The sequence below is a fragment of the Cryptomeria japonica genome, chromosome 4 (genome assembly GCF_030272615.1).
Source record: "Cryptomeria japonica chromosome 4, Sugi_1.0, whole genome shotgun sequence".
Lineage (NCBI taxonomy): Eukaryota > Viridiplantae > Streptophyta > Pinopsida > Cupressales > Cupressaceae > Cryptomeria > Cryptomeria japonica.
This window is the reverse complement of record NC_081408.1, coordinates 742113153-742134408: the sequence shown is the minus strand read 5'-3', so window position 1 is coordinate 742134408 and position 21256 is coordinate 742113153.

Sequence of the window (21256 nt, the reverse complement as noted above, 5' to 3'; positions counted from 1 at the left end):
CACATCATCAAGCCAACAATCTCCCCTTTGACAACATCAATGACAACATATACTTGATCATCGATCATCTTCTCATTTTGTCATCATCTCCATCAGTTATGCCAACAAGAATAACAAGTCTTAATTCTAGAAGTTGCAATGTAATCACATTCTTTTCAATTCCTTTCTTGAAGTCATCCATTTCTTTATCTTCATTTTTTGTTTGAAGATCAACCTTTAAAGAATAACACCGAATTTTTTACAATGACATCAAAATGTCTGTAAACCAAAATCCATTTTTGAAACAATTTCACATGCAAATGACAGACCTAAATGCATGAAATATGCCATGTTTCAGCTTTTGTGGAGGTATTATTTTATTAGTCCAAGTAAAATAGAACCCTCACCACTTGTCTCCAGCTAGATTGACAACTTTTTGCATGCAGGACTTTAATGGATTTGTATTCTTGGTGTTTAGTATTTTAGAAAAACATTTTTTTTAGATATGATTCTCTTCTATTATAAATATCTCTCGACATAAAATATATGTAAAATATGCCAAAGGATATTTATAATAGAAGATAATCTTTTGTTGTCAATCTAGCTGGAGACAAGTGCTATATCGATATCACATAATCAGCTTGGCATGCACGAGCAACAAACCATGACATGAGTACTTCATCCCCAAAATCATACCAAGAATTTGACACCATCCTCTCATTTGAGAATTGAAACTCACCCTCTTCAGTGATGGAGAGAATTGCAGAAATTCTTTGCCTCAGAAGGCTTTGAATGGTTTTACTTGCTAAAATCGTACAACATAATATCAAACCAAGGACTATAATGCATATGAATAAAATCAGGTTTGCAATTTTTGACCATCTCATTGATGGTCGGTAGTAGTGTGCTTCTTCATCATGTTTTGAGAGTCGAAGGAGGAGCAGTTCAGAACCAAGTTGGGCACATATGGTTATTGCTAATGCCAGAAAAGCTCTGACACTTGGAGCAGCCATTCCAGGCAGCAAATAGCCTACAAAAACACACACAACAACTCTTCCACTGACAACAAGCTGATGAGTGTCCATCATATCATCAAGCTCTCCATCATAGTCATTGAAAATATTACTTAAAGTGGTCCACCAAACAATTATTTGCACTGTTACACCGCTGAGGGCAAAGGCCTTACGTGGCAACCAAGTCGCCCATTTTTTGAATGCCCACCATATATAATACCCTATCAGAACTGTGAACACACCAAAGCAAGCTAAAGTGAAAAAGTCGGCAAACAGTGTGAACACATTGTCCAATTCATGAAGAGAAAAAGTACTCTTATGCCCATCTGCAGGAGATGGAGCAGATAAAGGAGATGAAGCATTTTGAGCAAATGCCATGATGTGGAACAAACATGAATAAGGAGAACGTGAATATGAGAATATAAAACATAAAACTCTAATATGGTACAACTCTAGTAATTTCCAAAAGAATTCAAGGCATCTTGGAAAATATAGTCCCTTGTGGGCTGTGCTCTTTATTCCCTTTGTCGAACCTTAGCAATACAACCTTCATAAACTTCTTTCCTTTTTTTTTCTTTTTCTTTTTCAATTGAATGAATGCAAAGAGATTACAATAAGTTGGTTGGTAATTTTTTTGGGGGTATATATATATATATATATTTTGGTAAGTATCTATTTTTTATCTCACTACAGAAATTTTTTTTAATATATAAATCATTATAAATTGTAATTAATAATATTTTAGTTAAGAAAATAGCTTTATTGAAGAATATTTTTTAATTAAATTATATATTTTTAAAATGATATATTGTAAGTAATGACTTTTTAATGTTACATTCTAATAATATTGAATTTAAGAGGTTTATAAATTATAATTTATTACATAAAGAGTTTTTCCTTAATTCTTAATTATTTTGCATTGAAGTTTTTAGATTACTTTTCATAAATATTTTAAAACACTATTAAGAATTTTTCAATGATGGTAATTGTTTGAACTAGAAATTTCTGCAACTTTTCTTCTACAAGAGAAAAAAATAGAAAACAAGCATAAAGATGCAATCAAATGCAATTCAAAAGCATTAATGTCATAATTTAAAAATTAAAATATGATTTGCATCCATATAAATAGGAAAATTAATAACTCAATTTCATCCTAAGTGATAAGATTGTAACTTATAAAAGGAAAATAAATTCTTAATTAATGACTCCCTAATTAACACATGATAATGTAAATATAATTTTACACTAATACCTATCCCCCCCCCCAATAATTGCAACTTAAAGAGGCTACACACAAGATAAAAAGAAAGGTGGGTCTTAGTAACAAGGCTTGATAAAGTATCTATTAAAAATAAAATATGTTTCATATATTAGGAGTAAAGGATAAATACATAGTGGGAGTAAACACCTCTCGAGAAGAGGTAAACAAAATATGTGTAAGTGATGGATAAAAAACATCCAACTCCATCACAAATATATACTAGAGACCCCTCCATAAGAGAGAGCCGATGTAATATATTCTAAATACCCTCTAAGAAGTTGTAGACACCTAAAATTATTATAGTCTAATTAAATAAATATTTTATTTATTTTTTTAATTTGCGTGACCCTTTCCTCTATTAATTATTAAATAAATTCTTTAATTAATTTAATTAATTCATTTAAGTTTTTCATCCATGACAAGTGGCATACATCTCTTAATTTGTTCCTAACCACTTCCTTTATTTTATTATTTCCTCTACCTATCCTTTAATCCTAGCCGACCATTTTCTCTTTTACCTCTTAATCCTATCCCTTCGTTTTTAATATGTTCTCTATATAAGAGACTTCTTCCTCCCTTTTTCCATATAGCAACCTTGGAAGCATACTTACAATCTATCAAAACCATTCTAGCCTTTTGCATCATAGTATTTACATCATCACAACCACATCCATTCCCCATTGAGCTCTTGTGAAAGAGTAAAAATATGATAACAACATCAAAAATAAGATTAATGAAGATAAGAGAATAGTAGAGATTAAATCCATTTGAATGTGTAAAGGTATCATTTGATTTATTTGATGAATTTGCATGTTTAATGGTTATTCATTGATGTGTTTCAAATTTCATTGTAGATCTAGGGTTTTGTGGTTAAAACTAGGGTTTGTGATATAATGTTCAAAGTTTAGAATATACAAAAGTAAATTTTGTAACAATATTGAGACCAAAAATAATACATTTCCTACAAATAATATTCCTCCCATTGGGAAGAAATAAATCCACCAATGATTGTAGAAGCTATTTTCATAATATCAGTTATACTATAGGAGGAACTCTCATAGGGTTGCACAATTCACATGCCGACAAATTGTTACCAAGGTCAAAAAAGTTTCACTTTGATCTTTTTTTCATATTGTCTGCAAAAGAAAAAATTACGCATGCAACAAGAATATTTAGGTTTTTAAGCTGATAGCCTCTTGATTTAAGAGTTCTCACACTAGCAACTTTTCTAGAACATTGGAACTAAAAACTTTTCTCTCATGGCGTGTTCACGTAGAATGTATTAATTAATCAAAATAAATGTTTGTACATTAATTTATTACACCTATTCACCCTGTAGCTATGACAACCCACCTTGCAGCCATGTCCACCAAATTTATTAATTAATGAAATGTGCTTGCATTCATTTGTAAACAAATTGCCTCAAAGGCACCACCTTGAATGAGTTTAAGTATGTGTGGATAGAATGTTTAACAAACATTAGGATATGAGCATAACATGTTGGTGTAAATTATGTCTCATAATTAAACCTTACTTAAGTTTACTTAGGATAATGCATCTCATAGTAGTTTGCATATGAGACACTTAGGGAAGTGTGCACATGATGTATATAGGAGAATTTCCACCTTTTGTGGTCATATCTTGTTACTACATTCCACATTCGGTGGGTGATCCACCTCTTGTGGAATATTATATTGTTTCTCCTACCTTTTCTTACCTACACTTGTTTCTCATTGAGCCATAGGTCATGATTGTGTGCTCACATATTCATATGGCATTGCCTTTATAAGCAGGCTCATCTACATTGTATGTAATGATCCAGTTGATCTTATTTTGCATCTTGATTAGAATACAGTTTATTCTTATTAATATATTTTGTCTCTCTATTGTGTTATTCATTGAGCTCTTGATCTTGGCTATTTTCATACATGGTATTAGAGACATTGGAGCTTCACTAAGTACTCTATTTGGAGATATTTTAGATCAAATTCATTTTTCGGATCTGGGGATTCGCACAGTTGGGAAGATCTTATGGCAATTTCGACCTCGCCATTGCATCCAGGAGGCTGTTTCCATGAATTTTAAATATGTTGTAATACAACCTCTTTATTCTAAAGCTTTTCTCTGAAGAAATGATACTTGAGCTTAATGTGCTTTGTCTTAGCATGCAATACCAGATTTTTGGAAATATTGATTGCACTAGTATTATCACAGAAAATACTCACTGGTTTAGATATAGGCACTTTGAAGCCATTCAATACATGCTTCATCAAGATTTCCTGAGTGGAGTTCATAAATGTTGCCACATACTCTGCTTCAGCTGTAGACTAGGAAATACAACTCTGCTTCTTTCTCTTCCACGAGACTAGTCTTCCACCAAGGAAGAACTCTCCACCAGTTGTGCTCTTCCGGTCATCCACATTACTTGCCCAATCTGCATCAATAAATACTTTGAGATCAAAGTCACCACTGTATGGATACCACAATCTATAATCAATTTACCCTTTTAGATATCTAAGAATCCTCTTGGCTGCTACCAAGTGGGACTCTCTTGGACTTTTCTGAAAATGGGCCACAATGCCCACTACATGAGAAATATCCGGTCTATTGTGTACCACATAGTGTAGCTTACCGATCATTGACCAGTACTCCTTCTCATCTACTGACACTATCTCATCCTCCTTTGTTAGTTTGCAACTGGTCACCATCGGTGTTTCAACCGGTTTTCTCTCCTCCATGCCAAAGGTCTTCAATACCTCTTTGATATACTTGGACTGGGTAATGAAGATACCCTCTTTCATCTGCTAAATTTGTAGACCAATGAAAAACTTTATCTCTCCAATCAGAAACATCTCAAACTCCATTTTCATCTCATCTACAAATGCATGACTCATATCATCATTTCCACTGAAGATTATTATCTGATGTTGAGTAGTAATGATGGTGACATGTGTGGTCATTGTATGAAGATAAGTTCAGATTGTTTTGGCACATTTGTTTGATTGTCTAGAGAATGAGCAAAGTGGATTGCATCTAATGCAAAGCGCATGATGAGTTACAACTCTAATGAAGTGGTGATCATGGAGCGATTGGAATTTTCTTGAATAATGTGTACAGATTGCTATGTAAATCCAATGGTCACACTTGAATCGATTTGTTTGTAATCTCTATGAGAGAATTAGGTTTTTGTTGTGTTACCAACCTAATTGATTTGTATTTAAGATCGATGAAGTTGTTCTGTAAAAGGTGTTGGAAGAAATTAGTTGAGTGTGTGGTTGCCTAACTGGATAATAAATCTGGAGTTTGATTAAAGGAAGATTGAAGTGTAAAAGGATCTAATCAAGCAAATGTAGTGCTATTCAAATAGATCAAGAAAAACATGTTGTCTTCTAACAATTACAGCAGAATTGAAATCCCCTAATCAGGTAAGCTCTAACAAGCTTGGTTACTTCTTAAATCCTCTAACAAGGTGGTTCATTAGCTTGGATTCTTAAATCCTCTACCGAGGTTATTCCTAATAGGGTACTTGCTTTTTATCAAGGCATTTGTAAATCCCTTAACTGGGTGATTCCTAATAGGATCAGTTCTTAACAGGACACATTGTAAAAGATTTAATAGGCTTGGCTCCTAATAGGGCAAACTTCAGAAGAGTTTAGATAGCTATCTTGTGAGTCTCATCTCACCGTGGTTTTTACCTATTTGGGTTTTCCACATATAAACATTTGTGTCATGTGGTGAATGTTTTTGTGGTTATGAACTTATTTGTTTATTTGATTAAGTTCTGATAAGACATGATAACTAGAACAGATTATTGGGGATAAGGATGTTGGAGTACTAACTGGGTATTCAGAAACAAGTTGAATGAAAACCAATGGTTACAGGTTGTAATTTGTCCAAGGAAGATGAATCTAAGTATGTTGATGAAAAGGAATACAGGTCAATGATTGGTAAATTACACTATGTTGTTCATAGCAGACTAGATATAGCCCATGCAATTGGTATAGTTGCAAGATTCTATAAGAATCCAAAGGAAGCACATCTGATAGAAACTAAGAGAATTTTTAGATATATGAAAGGTACTATTGACTATGGATTATGGTATCCATATGGAGAAAACTTTGATTTGAAGGTGTACACAGATGCTGATTGGGAAGGAAATGTTGATGACCAAAAAAGCACTACTGGTGGAGCATTTTTTCTTGGAGGAAGGCTTGTTTCATGGAGTAGTAAAAAGTAGAGTTGTACTTCACAATCTACTGCTAAAGTTGAGTATGTTGCAGCTTATATGAATTGCAAACGAGCTATTTGGATGAGGCACATTTTAGAAGGTTTTAAAATGAAGATCTTAGAACCTATAAAGATTTTATATGATAATACAAGTGCCATAAATATTTTTAAGAATCTTGTTTTGCATGCACGAACCAAACACATTGAATTGAAGTATCATTTTTTGAGGGAAAAAGTTCAAAGTAAAGATGTTATCTTAGAGCATTTTTCTACCAAGGAGCAGCTTGCAGGTATTTTTACCAAACCTCTACCTAAGACTACATTTGAGTGTCTTAGAAGTCAACTAGGCATTGTCCCTCTTCATGAAGTTAGTTGTGCATGATGTTGATTGCATGAGTCCCTAAATCACTTGCAGAATCTTAGAAGGATTGATGAAGAAGTGGATGTATTCCACAGGGGGAGCATCAAGTTGTAGTATGTTGTTGATGCACAATGAAAATTTGACATTACATGTTTTACTTTCTGTATATGGTGAAAATGGATAACAACAATATTGAAAGACTAAATGAATTCAACCACAAAAACCCTAGCCTAACAACAACAAAGATCCACCATAACATATGAAGATTACCTAAGACAATGCAAATCAAATGAAATCACAAAGATTATACCATCACCTGTCCAATAGTGTTTGAATCTCCATTCTTCCTATCTCCATTGATCTTGCTTGATATATTTGCTCTTAGATTTTATGTGCACAAGAGCTCAACAAAGAATGGAATGTGGTTGCAAGTAGGATCTCATATGAAAAGCGTAGTGTAGTCAAGTGCATAAATTAAATTAGCTAGTTAGGGTTTGATAATGAAGGAAGCATCTCCTTATATAGAAGACACCATAAGAAATGGAGGGATAAGATTGAGAGGTGTAAAAGAGGTCGGCTATGATTAGAGGGTAGGTAGAGAAAATAATAAAATAATGAAAGGGTAGGTAGTGTATGAAATAAGAGATGAATGACATGTGTCATAGGTAGAAAAGGCTAATGAATTAATTAAATAAATAAAGATTCATTTAATTAATAGAGGAAGTGGGATCAATTAAATAAATAAGATATTTATTTAATTTAGGAAAAGGGATAATTTAAATAAATAAAAGTATTTATTTAAATGAGAAATAAGGCTAGAAGAGGATAAATGAATTAATTAAATAAATAAAGATTTATTTAATTAATAGAAGAATTAGGCTAAAGTAATTAAATAAATAAAATATTTATTTAATTAGATTGGACAATTTTAGGTGTCTACACTTTCAATTTGGCATTGTTGTCAAAGGGGGAGAAGAACTATGCGACTAATGAAAAGAATCATGTGATTATGGCAAGGGAAACCAACGATAGGCTGAAGACGGATAGAGAATGGTGAATACTTGGTAATGTAAACCAAGATTCCTATTCACCAATCTCAGTAGCAATCAGAGGCGTTGAACAATGCCAAAGGGGGAGATTGTTGGCATTTGCATAAAGATTGCATTAATGATATGTTATGTTGTCATTGATGTCAATTGAATCGGTAATGGTATTTATGATATTGCTGATATTGTTGTTACTGATATTGTCTTGTAACCGGTAGGAAGAGCTTTGTGGAAGATGTTGTAAACCGGTATGTAAGTATGTGAGTTGAGCTAGTAATCAGTGTATAAGGTTAAACCCTTTCTATGTTATGTAACTGGTAGACCCTACCAGTTGTTTTGTTAAACCCTAACCGATCAAGTTTGCTAAAATGGATATGTTGGTTTATTATCGGATGTTGAGCGGTAATGATGGTGACATGTGTGGTCATTGTATGAAGATAAGTTCATATTGTTTTGGCATGTTTGTTTGATTGTCTAGGGAATGAGCAAAGTGGATTGCATCTAATGCAAAGCGCATGATGAGTTACAAGTCTGATGAAGCAGTGATCATGGAGCAGTTAGAGTTTTCTTGAAGAATGTGTACAGATTGCTATGTAAATCCAATGGTCACACTTGAACTGATGTGTGTGCAATCTCTATGAGAGAATTAGGTTTTTGTTGTGTTATCGACCTAATTGATTTGTATTTAAGGTTGATGAAGCTGTTTTGTAAAAGGTGTTAGCAGAAATCAATTGAGTGTGTGGTTGCCTAACTGGATAATGAATCTGCAGTTTGAGTAAAGGCAGATTGAAGCTTAAAATGATCTGATCAAGCAAATGTAGTGCTATTTAGACAGATCAAGAAAAACCTATTGTCTTCTAACAATTACATCAAAATTGAAATCCCCTAACCAGGTAAGCTCTAACAAGCTTGGTTACTTCTTAAATCCTCTAACAAGGTGGTCCATTAGCTTGGATTCTTAAATCCTCTACTAAGGTTACTCCTAACAAGGTACTTGCTTTTTATCAAGGCATTTGTAAATCCCTTAACTGGGTGATTCCTTACTGATTCACCCCCCCTCTTAGTAATCTATTAGATACTTATTCTTTCATCATACCATCAATGATCTTGTGACCAAAATTTATCAACATGCTTATCTAGCCAATCCAAAGCTTTGGGGAGAATTTCTCATCATTTCATGCTCAAACAAAAACTTACTATAAATAGTGACCTCATGCAAATGCAAGGTTGAGACACCATTTTCCCAACAATCAATCAATCAATATACATTAGTTTTAGTCATTTATAAATAGAGCAAAAATATTATATACAAATAGTAACCTTTTTAGTTAATTGGAAACTATTGTTTGAGAATGTTAATGCACCACTTGATGCATTTCATTAAACACATTAAAGTCTATACTAAATTGTTTTAACTAATATAGAAATTCTAACTTATGAACCATTTAAATATTGAAAAGAAAAAAAGACACTTCTTACTATTAAACTAAAATAATCTAATGAAATGGATGTGGCTAATCTCAACACAAAGAACTCTGTACTATTTCTAAAATCTGCAAAACACAATGGTATTCCATGAAAATTTTAAAATCTTCAAGATTTGCATCCCTATTGCTATAAAAACACAAAAAAATGAAAAAAAATCATTGTGTTTTAGAGATCAATTTTATTTTTTAAGTGTCATTGTGTGGAGACTAGCCATAGGCTAATAGAATTCATAAACATATGTACAATTAAACTAAATCAAGAATAAATAAAATAAAATAAATTTAGTCATAATTATTTTTAATTTATATTAGAACTCTATATAAAATAAATATACTCTTAAAGCATATACACATTAAAATCAGGAAACCCTATAGCAATTATTTATAAAAATTTATAGAAATTAAAGTATTAAATAAAATTTAGCCATCTTAATTTATGAATCTCTATAAAATCGTCAATTCGTGGTCTCCCAAAAATGTTGGCCAAAATGCATGTCATTTCTAACTTCAAATTTATACTAGCAATTGCACCTTTGTGTGCAATGGGTACGTTGAAGTGGTCTAGAAGGTGAATCAAGAAAAAATACTCTATTTTTTGCATACATTTGTACAATACGTGTGATTAGTTGTTAGGTAATCAAGACATATCTTCTTTGTGCAATGTTCAAAGGTGTTAATGGATAATTGATAACTTCAAATCAACTATGCATCCACTTATAAGGATCTAAAAATGAATTTAAAAACCTTTGAATTAGGAAGATAATTGGGTGAAAGCTTGAGAGGAAAGAGAGAGGGTAAAGGAGATAGAGATAAAGGAAAGGATAGAGGTGCAGGTGGAGATGGAGATGGAGACAAAGTCAAAGAGGAGAGGGGAGGGAGAGATAAAGAGAGAGACGGAGAGAGGGAAAAATAGAGAGACGAGAGAGGGAAAAATAGAGATAGAAGACAGAAATATATAGAGATAGCAAGTGCTATACCGAGAGAGGTAGAGAGAGGGAGAGATATAGAGAGAACAAGATAGAGACATAGCAAGAGATGGAAGAAGAGATATGGAGAGATAGAGAGGCAAAGATATATATATATATATATATATACACAATTGTGTGTAGATTTTTCTTATCAACGTTTACGATCATATGGCATGATCCATCATTGATCGTCATGAAATGTAAAAGATACATAACTATATTTCAATATGTAATTTAATTATCTTATTTATATTTAACATTTACATTACATAATAAAATAAAATAAAATATATAATAATAAATATAATATAATATAATATAAATTTTATGTAATTAAATATAGATAACTTCAATTAAAATTTGTAAATTATACTTTAAAATATATTAAATATAAAAAATATTTATATTATAATTTATATTTTCTATTTTGTTTTTAATAATTTAAAATACTAAAACTAGTAGATTTCCACAATCTATGTGCTGCTTCTAAATTTGATTGTGTGAGTATTTCGAGAAAAACAATACTCACACAATCAAATTCAAAAGCAACACATATCAAATTTAAAATACATAAAAAAAAAAAATAATTATATTAAAATTTCATACTTTTTGTCTTTGTTTTACGTAATAGATATAGGGCATTTTCAATATTTTAAAAGCTATTAAATCAGTATTACATCTGAAACATGTTCGCACTTCACACATTTTTAAAAATGAGTCTTATGATTGCAATACCGATTTCACAAACACGGCCAGAATTATCTCTGTAACTTTGGCGCACTATTTGTCTGGGTGATGGTACGAAATGGCTTTTGGTACCATGCACTTTATATTCCTAACAAGGAGTGTCTGTCCACTAATTCACACTAATGCGTTCTCGTGATAGCGCAGATTTCGTACAGAGATTAAAGTGCTGAGTGACGCGACACAAAGGCGATCACGTTGCCTTCCTCGAAGCTTTCCTCGAAGCTGCCTCCACTGTACTAATCTTTGACAGCTACTTAAGGAGCAAAAATCTGATGGTTGCGAATCACGAGATTAAAGTGCTGAGTGACACCACACAAAAATGTTATAGTTTAAATTTAAGTTTTTATGTGTTTTCTTTTATGTTTGATTTTATTTAAAAACTTTAAATACATTATTAATTATTAATTTATTATAACTTATTATTTCAAACAAATTAATAAATAAAAAATTGTAAAAAATATTAAAATAAATTATTTCAATTTAAAAAATATAATCAAACATTTAAAAAAATAAAATTAAACATATAGCTTTTTTTTTTTGCAAGGTGTTAATGCCACTTGATATATTTTACTAATAATAAATAATTTTTACAATATATTTAAAAACTAGTTCAAACTAAGCTCCCAGAGAAAAGAACCAGCAAGAAAAACTCTGGTCATTGCTCATCAACATGATTATAGAAGAGAAGTAGTGAACAGTCATCTAGCCAAGAAATACCTCACCAAGAGAAGAGAATATCATAAGAAATACCTCACCAAGAGAAGAGAATATCAACTCGTATAAACGAGCAATCATATAATAAGAAAGATTAAATCCTCAACTCTCTACAGGCTATAATTAATAGGTTTGGCAAGCTCATCAAATCACCCCCCAATTGAGAGGAATCAATAATAATTTTGTCACAACCCATATTAGCAAGGCAATCAGCCAATGCATTACCTTCATGATAAACATGTGAGATGATGAGGTGCTCAAATGTATCAAGAAGATTCCATATTTGTTCAAGAATATACTAGAAATGCCAATTATCAACTTTTCTTGCCTTGCAAGCATTAATGACAATATTTGAATCGCCTTCAATATGAAGGTATTTGAAATTCAAATCCTTAGCCATAACAAGACCTTCGAAAAGAGCACAAGCCTCAGCCATATTATTTGTGCCAGGAGAAATTGGTATAGCTTTTAATGCTAATAAAGAACCCAAATGATCATGAAAAACTATCCCTAGTCCTGAATCACCAGGATTTCCACGGGAGGATCCATCAAAATTCAATTTACAAAAAGGGGCATTAGGAGGATGCCATTTTATGGAATTTATGTCTACACGTATTTTTTGAATCCTTGGAAAGGTGGGTGATACAGGAATAATGATACTTTTCCAAGAAGAGATCATAAAATTGTCCCAATAAGAGAACTTTGAATTCACGTTAAAATATTTCTGGACATGAGCATTAACTTGCTCAATAATACTTCTTTCCAAAATCCCAAGAACAACCGATAAATCTGATGAGTAACATTTTAAAATGTGCTTGTTTCTTTCCCAACAAATGGCCCATATGACTAAAGAGGGAATTATAAACCACAAACAAGCAAATAGAGAAGATGAATACAAAACTGGCCAAGACTGAAACATGTCCCATAAAGATAAAGGTAAAGGGAATGAAAGAGATAACTTTTGGAGGACAAAATGCCAACAACTACTCGCAAACTCACAATGAAGAAAAAGATTATTGACATCTTCAAGAGATTTACCACATAAGACACAAGAAAACAAGGTTGCAATATTAAATTTGACTAAACGATCACTAGTCAAAATTCTATTTTGCAACATGAGCCAGGAAAAAACACTAGCTTTAGGTAATATTGAATTATTCCAATAGAACAAAAAGGCACGATGAGGAGCATTTTGATTGGCCATTTATTGAACAACAAAATATCCTTCTTTAACAAAGTAGTTTCCCGATTTAGAAGGGCACCAAATAAGTTGATCTTTGATGTTAGAAAGGAAAGCCACTCGGTCTTGCAAAACAAATTTAAAATTTTGAATTTCCTGCAAGGACAATGGAAGAGTAGAGGGATCCTTCCATGAGACCTTGTGAGAAAATAGATCAACACTATCTACATAATCAACCAATCTAACTCCCCATGATTGAGAAAGAACAACTGAAACAGAAGCAAGAGACTCATGCTGTGAAAGAGGGGGAAAGCCATTCCAGGAGTCTTTCCAAAAAAGAATATCTCCCCTAAATGGACCTACCAGGAGAGAAAATTAGAGACCACTTCCCTACATGAGATCATAAAGTTCCAAATAGCAGACCCCTGTGGAGGATTAGAAATTGTGAAGATCCTAGTAGGATTCTGAGAATCCAAATACTTAGCCTGCATAATTTGGCACCACAAAGATTGGGGTTTAGTATACATAGACCAAACTAGTTTGCCCCCAAAAGCCCTATTTCTTTTAGATAAGTCCTGAATCCCAACACCACCAACTTGCTTGGAAAGAGACATCTTGGTCAAAGAAATTAGTGGATTCTTTTTATCTTCTGTCATGTTGTTTTTCCAAAGATAAGATCGAATAATCTTTTCAATTTGGGAGATGACTGATCTGGGAGCTTGAAGAAATGAGATATAGTAATTGGGAATGGCAGCTAGAACCATTTTAATGAGAAGTATACTACCTGAAAGAGACAACCTCCTAGCCTTCCAAGAAGAAATACGAGATTTAAGTCTCTCAATAACAGAATTCCAAATAGAAGACTTAGCAGATCCCATAAAGAAAGGAATCCCCAAATAGGTAGAAGGAAGAGAGTCTACTGGGAAACCTAAGATATTCACAAGTCTATCAGCCACCAACTAAGGAGTATTAAAAATGAAGATCTTGGATTTATGGGGGCTAATCTGTTGGCCAGATCAAGTAGTATAAGTATCCAGAATAAATTTAATGAGTAGCCTCTTGAATAGAAGAAGACCCAAATAAAAGTGCATCATCAACAAAAAGGTTATGAGTGATTGACATATCAGAGTTAGGAATTAATAGCCCTTGCCAAAAGCCTAGATCCCTTTGCTTAATAACCAATCAACTAAAAGCTTCTGCCATAATGATAAATAAGAAAGGCTATAAAGGATCTCCTTGTCTAACACCCTGGGTTGAAGAAAAGTATCCAGAGGGAGCTCCATTAATGATTACAGAAAATGAAGCATTAGAAATACAACTCTTGATCCATTTACACCAACTTTCAGAGAAACCAAATTTTCTCAAAACTTTGAGCAAAAAATCCCATATCATAAGCCTTCATCATATCAAGTTTGACCACAAAAGCTGGGATATTGGACGGATTTATGGAATGTAAAGTTTCATGAGCAACAATTGCCCCCTCATGAGTTTCCCGACCCAAAACAAAACCTCCTTATTGAGGAAAGATGATATGAGGAAGGAGAATTTTAAGTCTTAAATAAATAGCCTTGGTGAAGATTTTGTAAATAGAGTTGCACAAAGAAATGGGTCTAAATTCAGCAAAAGTTTGAGGATTCTTAGATTTCGAGATAAGGGCAATATAAGTGATGTTAAAATTTTTAAGGATATACCCACCCCTCCTAGACTCTTCCAAAGCCATTAATAAGTCAAACCCAATAAAATCCCAACATTTCTGAAAGAACAATATAGTAAACCCACCAGGACATGGAGCTTTGTCAGGGGCCATGGAAAAAACAACAGAATGAAGCTCATCTAAAGAAAAAGGCTCATAAGAAAGTCATTATCCTTATGGGAAACAAGGGAGGGGATAGAATCTAAAAGAAAATCCACATGATGATCCATGGAGGAAGAAGAAAAAGAAGGAGATAACAATTCCTTAAAAAAAAACACCCCCTCCTCTCTAATCTACTGATATGAATTAAGGACATAACCAGACTTAGAATCCTTAATACTAAAAATTGTAGAAGCAACTCTTTTAAGCTTGGCTTCAGCTTGAAAGAAGGCAGTATTCCTATCACCTTCTTTAAGCCAAACCTCACGAGACTTTTGTTGCCAATAGATTTCAGCCCGGGAGCAAAGGATCTCCCAGTAAGCTTGCAATTTCTTTTGAGCATCATTAGTGGAGGAATTAGTGTCATGTCTAATAATCTCCTCATTAACAACCTTCAAATCATTGGCAACTACCTCTTTTTCATGAAAAATATTCTTAAAGACCAATTTATTCCAAGCCATAATTTGAGATTTCACAAATTTCGGTTTGGAATAAAACTGGAACATCTTAGTACCTTTGCAAAACAGAGCACTTATCCATATTGCTTTAATAAAGAAAGAAAATGAGGATGAGTGAACCACATTTTCTCAAACTTAAAAGAAGGTCTAATAGAGGGAACATGATCCAATTTATCAAAATTGAGCAAAACTGGCAAATGGTTAGAATCTGAGGAGGTAAGAATCTTAGAAGAAAAGGAAAAGTTGCTCAAACATAGGTTTAGGGAAATAAGAAATCTGTCAAGGCGAGAGGCAATCTGGCATTTAGATCTCCTATTAGTCCAAGTGAAAGAACCATTAGAAGGGAAAATATCGAATAACGCACTATTTTGTACAAAGGAAGAAAAGTCATTAATAACCTTCTGAGTTGTAGGATTACCCCCTCTTTTTTCATTTGAGGAAAGGAGAGCATTAAAATCACCCCCAAGCACAATAAAAAAATCATCATATCATAAAAATAATTCAGATAAGGAATCCCATAAGTCGGTTTTACCTGAAGGAGAAGTCAAACCATATATATTGAATAGAACAAAAGAGACTTCAAACCAGTCAACCTTTAACAACTGCCAATGAGAAGCAAAAGTTAACATCTCAACTTTGACTGATTTAGGATTCCATAAAGTTATAAGACCACCAGAAGCACCCAAAGAAGGAACATGAATAACTTTCCAAAGGGACCATTTGGAAATTATGTTATCAAAAGAATCCTGAGAAAGTTTAGACTCTTGCAATAAGATGATGTCCACTTTTGAAGAATCAAGAAATTTCTTGATCCTTCCCCTTTTGTCATGGACATTTAAGCCCCTGACATTCCAAGATAAAATCCCCATTTATCACAAGGAGATCAACATGCCCTCCTTGTTTTAACATGGGAAGAAAATTTCTCTACAATAGTGGATTGAATACCAGCTACAATCTCCTCCTTGATTTTAGCCAATTTTGGTTTTTGACCCCTCTTCTTAGGAGTTTTAACAATAGGGGGGGAAACAGAAGGAGATTACTCCAAGGCTAGCTTCTGAGAGAAATCAAATCCATACACATTAGAAACAGTTGAAGAAGGACTATCAATAAGATTCACATCCACACCTTCAACTGAATTTGGTTGAGAAGAGGAAACATGACAACCATCATGGACAGGCCCCAAAGAGGCAGAAGCAGAAGAAAAAGAAAATTCAGGAAATTCTTTTGCAACAATCTCATCAAATAGATCAAAAGAAACTAAAAATAAAATATCTGAAGCAATAAGCTGAATCTTCTCTTGAGAAATGGAAAGAGGTGAAGGAGACCTTGGAATGGGCAAAAAAGAATCACTATAAAAAATCAAACTATGAACAATTTTGGTATCATCCGCAAGACTCACAAAAGAAGAACAAGGAGAAGAATTAATAGAGCAATGATTTGTACAACCATTCGAAGGTAACAACAATTTTGGAAATGGGACCGTAGGACAAGAAATTTGAAAAAAACTCACAGAGGAGAACAGAAAAGGTTCAAAACGAAATTCAGCAGAAAACCAATAATTCTTGAAAGAACTAGGAAGAAACTTAACAGAACAAAACTGACGAATGGCAGACAAAATAGAGAAGAACATAGCCAGAGAGTAGAGAAAAGTAAAATCCACCAGAGGCACATCACATACTGTATATCTAGAAAAAGGAATGAGAGATGTAACAGAAAGAGGTAAAGGAGCAGAATCCTTAACATTATGATCCTTTAAAGATTGATGAGCCTTACTTTTAAAAAGGGAACATTGGTGAAAATCAGATGAAAAATCTGAACAAACTTGTAAAGGTGCATTAGAATCACCACAACATTGAAAGGTGAAATGGCCAAGTAACGGAGCACAAGAATGAATAGCGATCGAATCTTGAATCACCACAGGCTGAATCTATGCACCATATTTGGAGCAAATAGTAATCTCAGAGGGAATGGGTTTAGACAGATTTAATAACAAACAAATCTTAACCGGAAGATGAGGTCGTTCAAAAGGAACTAAATCATGCTTAATAAAAATGCCCAATTTGTTTGCCAAGATTTCAACCATATACATATCATGATACTCCAAAGGAAGACCCGAGAAAGTTACCCAGAAGGGGATAAACTATGGCTTCGTCAATTGAATATCAAAATGAGGAGACCAAGCATAGGTAAAAATTCCTATCCCAAAACAAAACCACCCTTTAAATCTATGCACATAATCCCTTTACTTTTCAGAATCAAAAATCACAGTGAAATATAGAGAATCTTTATCAAATAGAAATAAATCTTTCATACCATCCCAATTAGACTTTGCCCATGTTAATAGTTTACCAAAAGAAACCAGAGAAAGAAGCTTACCAATGAGGGCAGCAGACCGCAATAACTTCACAGAGTCCTAAATCATGTAATCGGGGAATATAACCTTATATTGCACAGAAGAATGCGGATTACCCCTTATCAAATTGGAAAATGCAGAGGGAGAGTTATGGGGAGGTGGATTTGGATGGAAGGGAGCTCGTTTAGTAACATGAATGTCATTTAGGAAAGAAAGGAATTGAGGGTTCGAAACCAAAGTGTTATTTGGCTAGGTGGCATAAGATGGGAGGGAAGGATTACAATCCTGGGAGGGAGATCCAGAAGAAGCTAATTGGGGAAAACCATCAGGATGTGGGGAGCCATCACAGATGTCGAATGGCGGTTGAGGTGAAACATATCTATGCTTCTTAGGTTTTATAGAACCAAAAAAGGAATGAAAATGCTTAAAAGGAGTCTTTGGGTGATCAATAGGATGAGGACCCAGAATGCCCTGAAATATTAATGCCTTGGGAATAGAAGATTTATAATAAGAACGCAAAGGTTTTGGAATAGAATTACCTATAAATTTGCGAAAATATGATGAAGCCGGTAGGAATTTGTCATAAGCCAAGTCACGCCGATGACCATCCTTAACAACCCATTGAGGAGAATGATCAGAAGTTTGTAATTGAGCCAAATCATGATCGTCAAATGGCACATCTTCCCATCGCATCTGCCTGTTCGCCATTCCGAGGGGTTTCTTCGAATATCCCTGGATTTATTATTTTAAAAAATCTATATATATAATTAATTATTAATTTATTATATTAATTATTTTACAAATATAACTTAAAAAATAGAAAAAATATAATAAATAAAAACTCTAAATACATTATTAATTATTAATTTATTATTTTACAAATATAAAGATCCTATAGTTTGAATTTAAGTGTTTATGTATTTTCTTTTATGTTTGATTTTATTTAAAAACTTTAAATACATTATTAATTATTAATTTATTATAACTTATTATTTCAAATAAATTTAAACATATAGCTTATTATTTAAAAAAATTAGATATATAATTAACTATTAATTTATTATATTTATTACTATTCTACTTTTATTACTTATTTAGCAAATTTGAACAAAAATGCTATAGTTTGAATTTAAGTTTTTATGTGTTTTCTTTTATGTTTGATTTTATTTAAAAACTTTAAATACATTATTAATTATTAATTTGTTATAACTTATTATTTCAAACAAATTTAAACATATAGCTTATTATTTTAAAAAATTAGATATATAATTAACTATTAACTTATTATATTTATTACTATTCTACTTTTATTACTTATTTAGCAAATTTGAAGAAAAATGCTATAATTTGAATTTAGTTTTTATGTGTTTTCTTTTATGTTTGATTTTATTTAAAAAATTTAAATACATTATTAATTATTAATTTATTATAACTTATTATTTCAAACAAATTTAAACATATAGTTTATTATTTAAAAAAATTAGATATATAATTAACTATTCACTTATTATATTTATTATTATTCTACTTTTATTAGTTATTTAGCAAATTTGAACAAAAATGCTATAGTTTGAATTTAAGTTTTTATGTATTTTCTTTTATGTTTGATTTTATTTAAAAAATTTAAATAAATTATTAATTATTAATTTATTATAACTTATTATTTCAAACAAGTTAATAAATAAAAAATAGAAAAAAATTAAAATAAATATAGCTTAAATATTAAAATAATAGATTTTATTTAAAAACTTTAAATACATTATTAATTTATTATAACTTATTATTTCAAAAAAATTAATAAATTAAAAATAGAAAAAATATTAAAACAAATATAACTTAAATATTAAAATAATAAGTTATTAAATATAAATTTATTATATTTATTATTTTACAAATTTAACTTAAAAAATAGAAAAATTATAATAAGTAAAAAACTTTAAATGCATTATTAATTATTAATTTACTATTTTACAAATATAACAAAAAGATAATAAATAATAAATAAATATTAAAATAAATTATTTCAATTTATAAATATAATCATACATAAATAAAAAAAAAAAACTTGCCCCCCCCCCCCCAACAGACTTAGTAAAAAGAAAAAATGTCACGGAAGTCATCGTACGAGGGATGGTGGGATGCATGGCATGGGGTGGCCCATTCTATCCACTGCATAGCCATTGCCGCCTTCAACGAGCACTAGCTACCCAGGCAACAAAATGGCACTGGCTACCCAGGTAGCAAAATGGCACTGGCTATGCAGCGGACAAAATGGCCCACCCCATGTGATGCCTTCTCCTTGGGGACGGTGATGGCATGGGGTGATGGGATGGGAAGGCATGGGATGGGCGGGTCATTTTGTCCACTGCGTAGCCATTGCCTTCTCCATGCCCCTCATGCCATCACACCAATCATTCCCAGGCTCATACAATCTGTCACATCCGCCAGTTACATCCAACCTGTGCCCGCTGTGGCCTTTAGCTTTGCTTTTATTTTTTAAAATTTATAATGAGTAAAATAATAAATATTATAAATAAGGATTATATATTTAAATTTTTAATAATAATTTATATGTTTAATTTTTTTTAATTTTTTAATTTTTTATGATGTTCCTGGGTAGCCATTTTGCTGCCTGGGTAGCCAGTGTCCCTTTAAACCACACCCCATAGCCCCCTACTTCCTAGCTTTCCTTCCGTACTTGTCGGTGTATGGTGACTGCAACTCACATTGTGCAGTGAAAATAAATAATTCCATGAAAAAAAAATCAAAATTTAAAAAACAATGATAAATTAGTAAGCACTAAAAAAATCTTAAATTTACACCCAAAAATCTTAAATTCACACAAAAAAATATTAAAATTTTTTTTGGCAAAGTTTATAAATTTATATAAGAAAAAGCATACTAAAAATTTATATAAAAATAATATAAAATTAGAAAGTATTATATCTTAATCCTTCCATTTTAAAATATTCTAAATAAATTGGTATATTTATAATAAACATTTTAAAATAATAAATATCAATATATATTACCTATTATAATTTTTACGGCTTATTAATAATTTTAAGTGTCATATATATGGTTTTTGGAAAAAATACCTTGTGAATACATACGGTGTACTAATTTTATTAGTTGTAATATACGGTCTAAAAGTGCAAAATGGCCATATAGCTTGTCAAATGGCTGTCTCTATTTATATTTTATTTTATAAATTTATTATTTTATTTTTTTATAAATTTATAATATATTTTTTAATGAGATATATATTTTAAATATTTTTAGTATTTTTATATAGTTTTTTAATGAGATATATTTTTTTAATTATATTTTTTATAAATTTTTAACGTTTTTTGGTTAAAATTTGGACAATTGATTTTTTTATATATTTTTTCAATGAGATATTTTTTTTTATTTCTATTGTAAACACAACATGAGCTTATTATATATATATATATATATATATATATATATATATATATATATATATATATATATATATATATATATATATATATATATATATATATATATATATATATATATATATATATATATATATATATATATAGATATATTTCATTAATATTATTTTTTTATTTTAAAAATATAT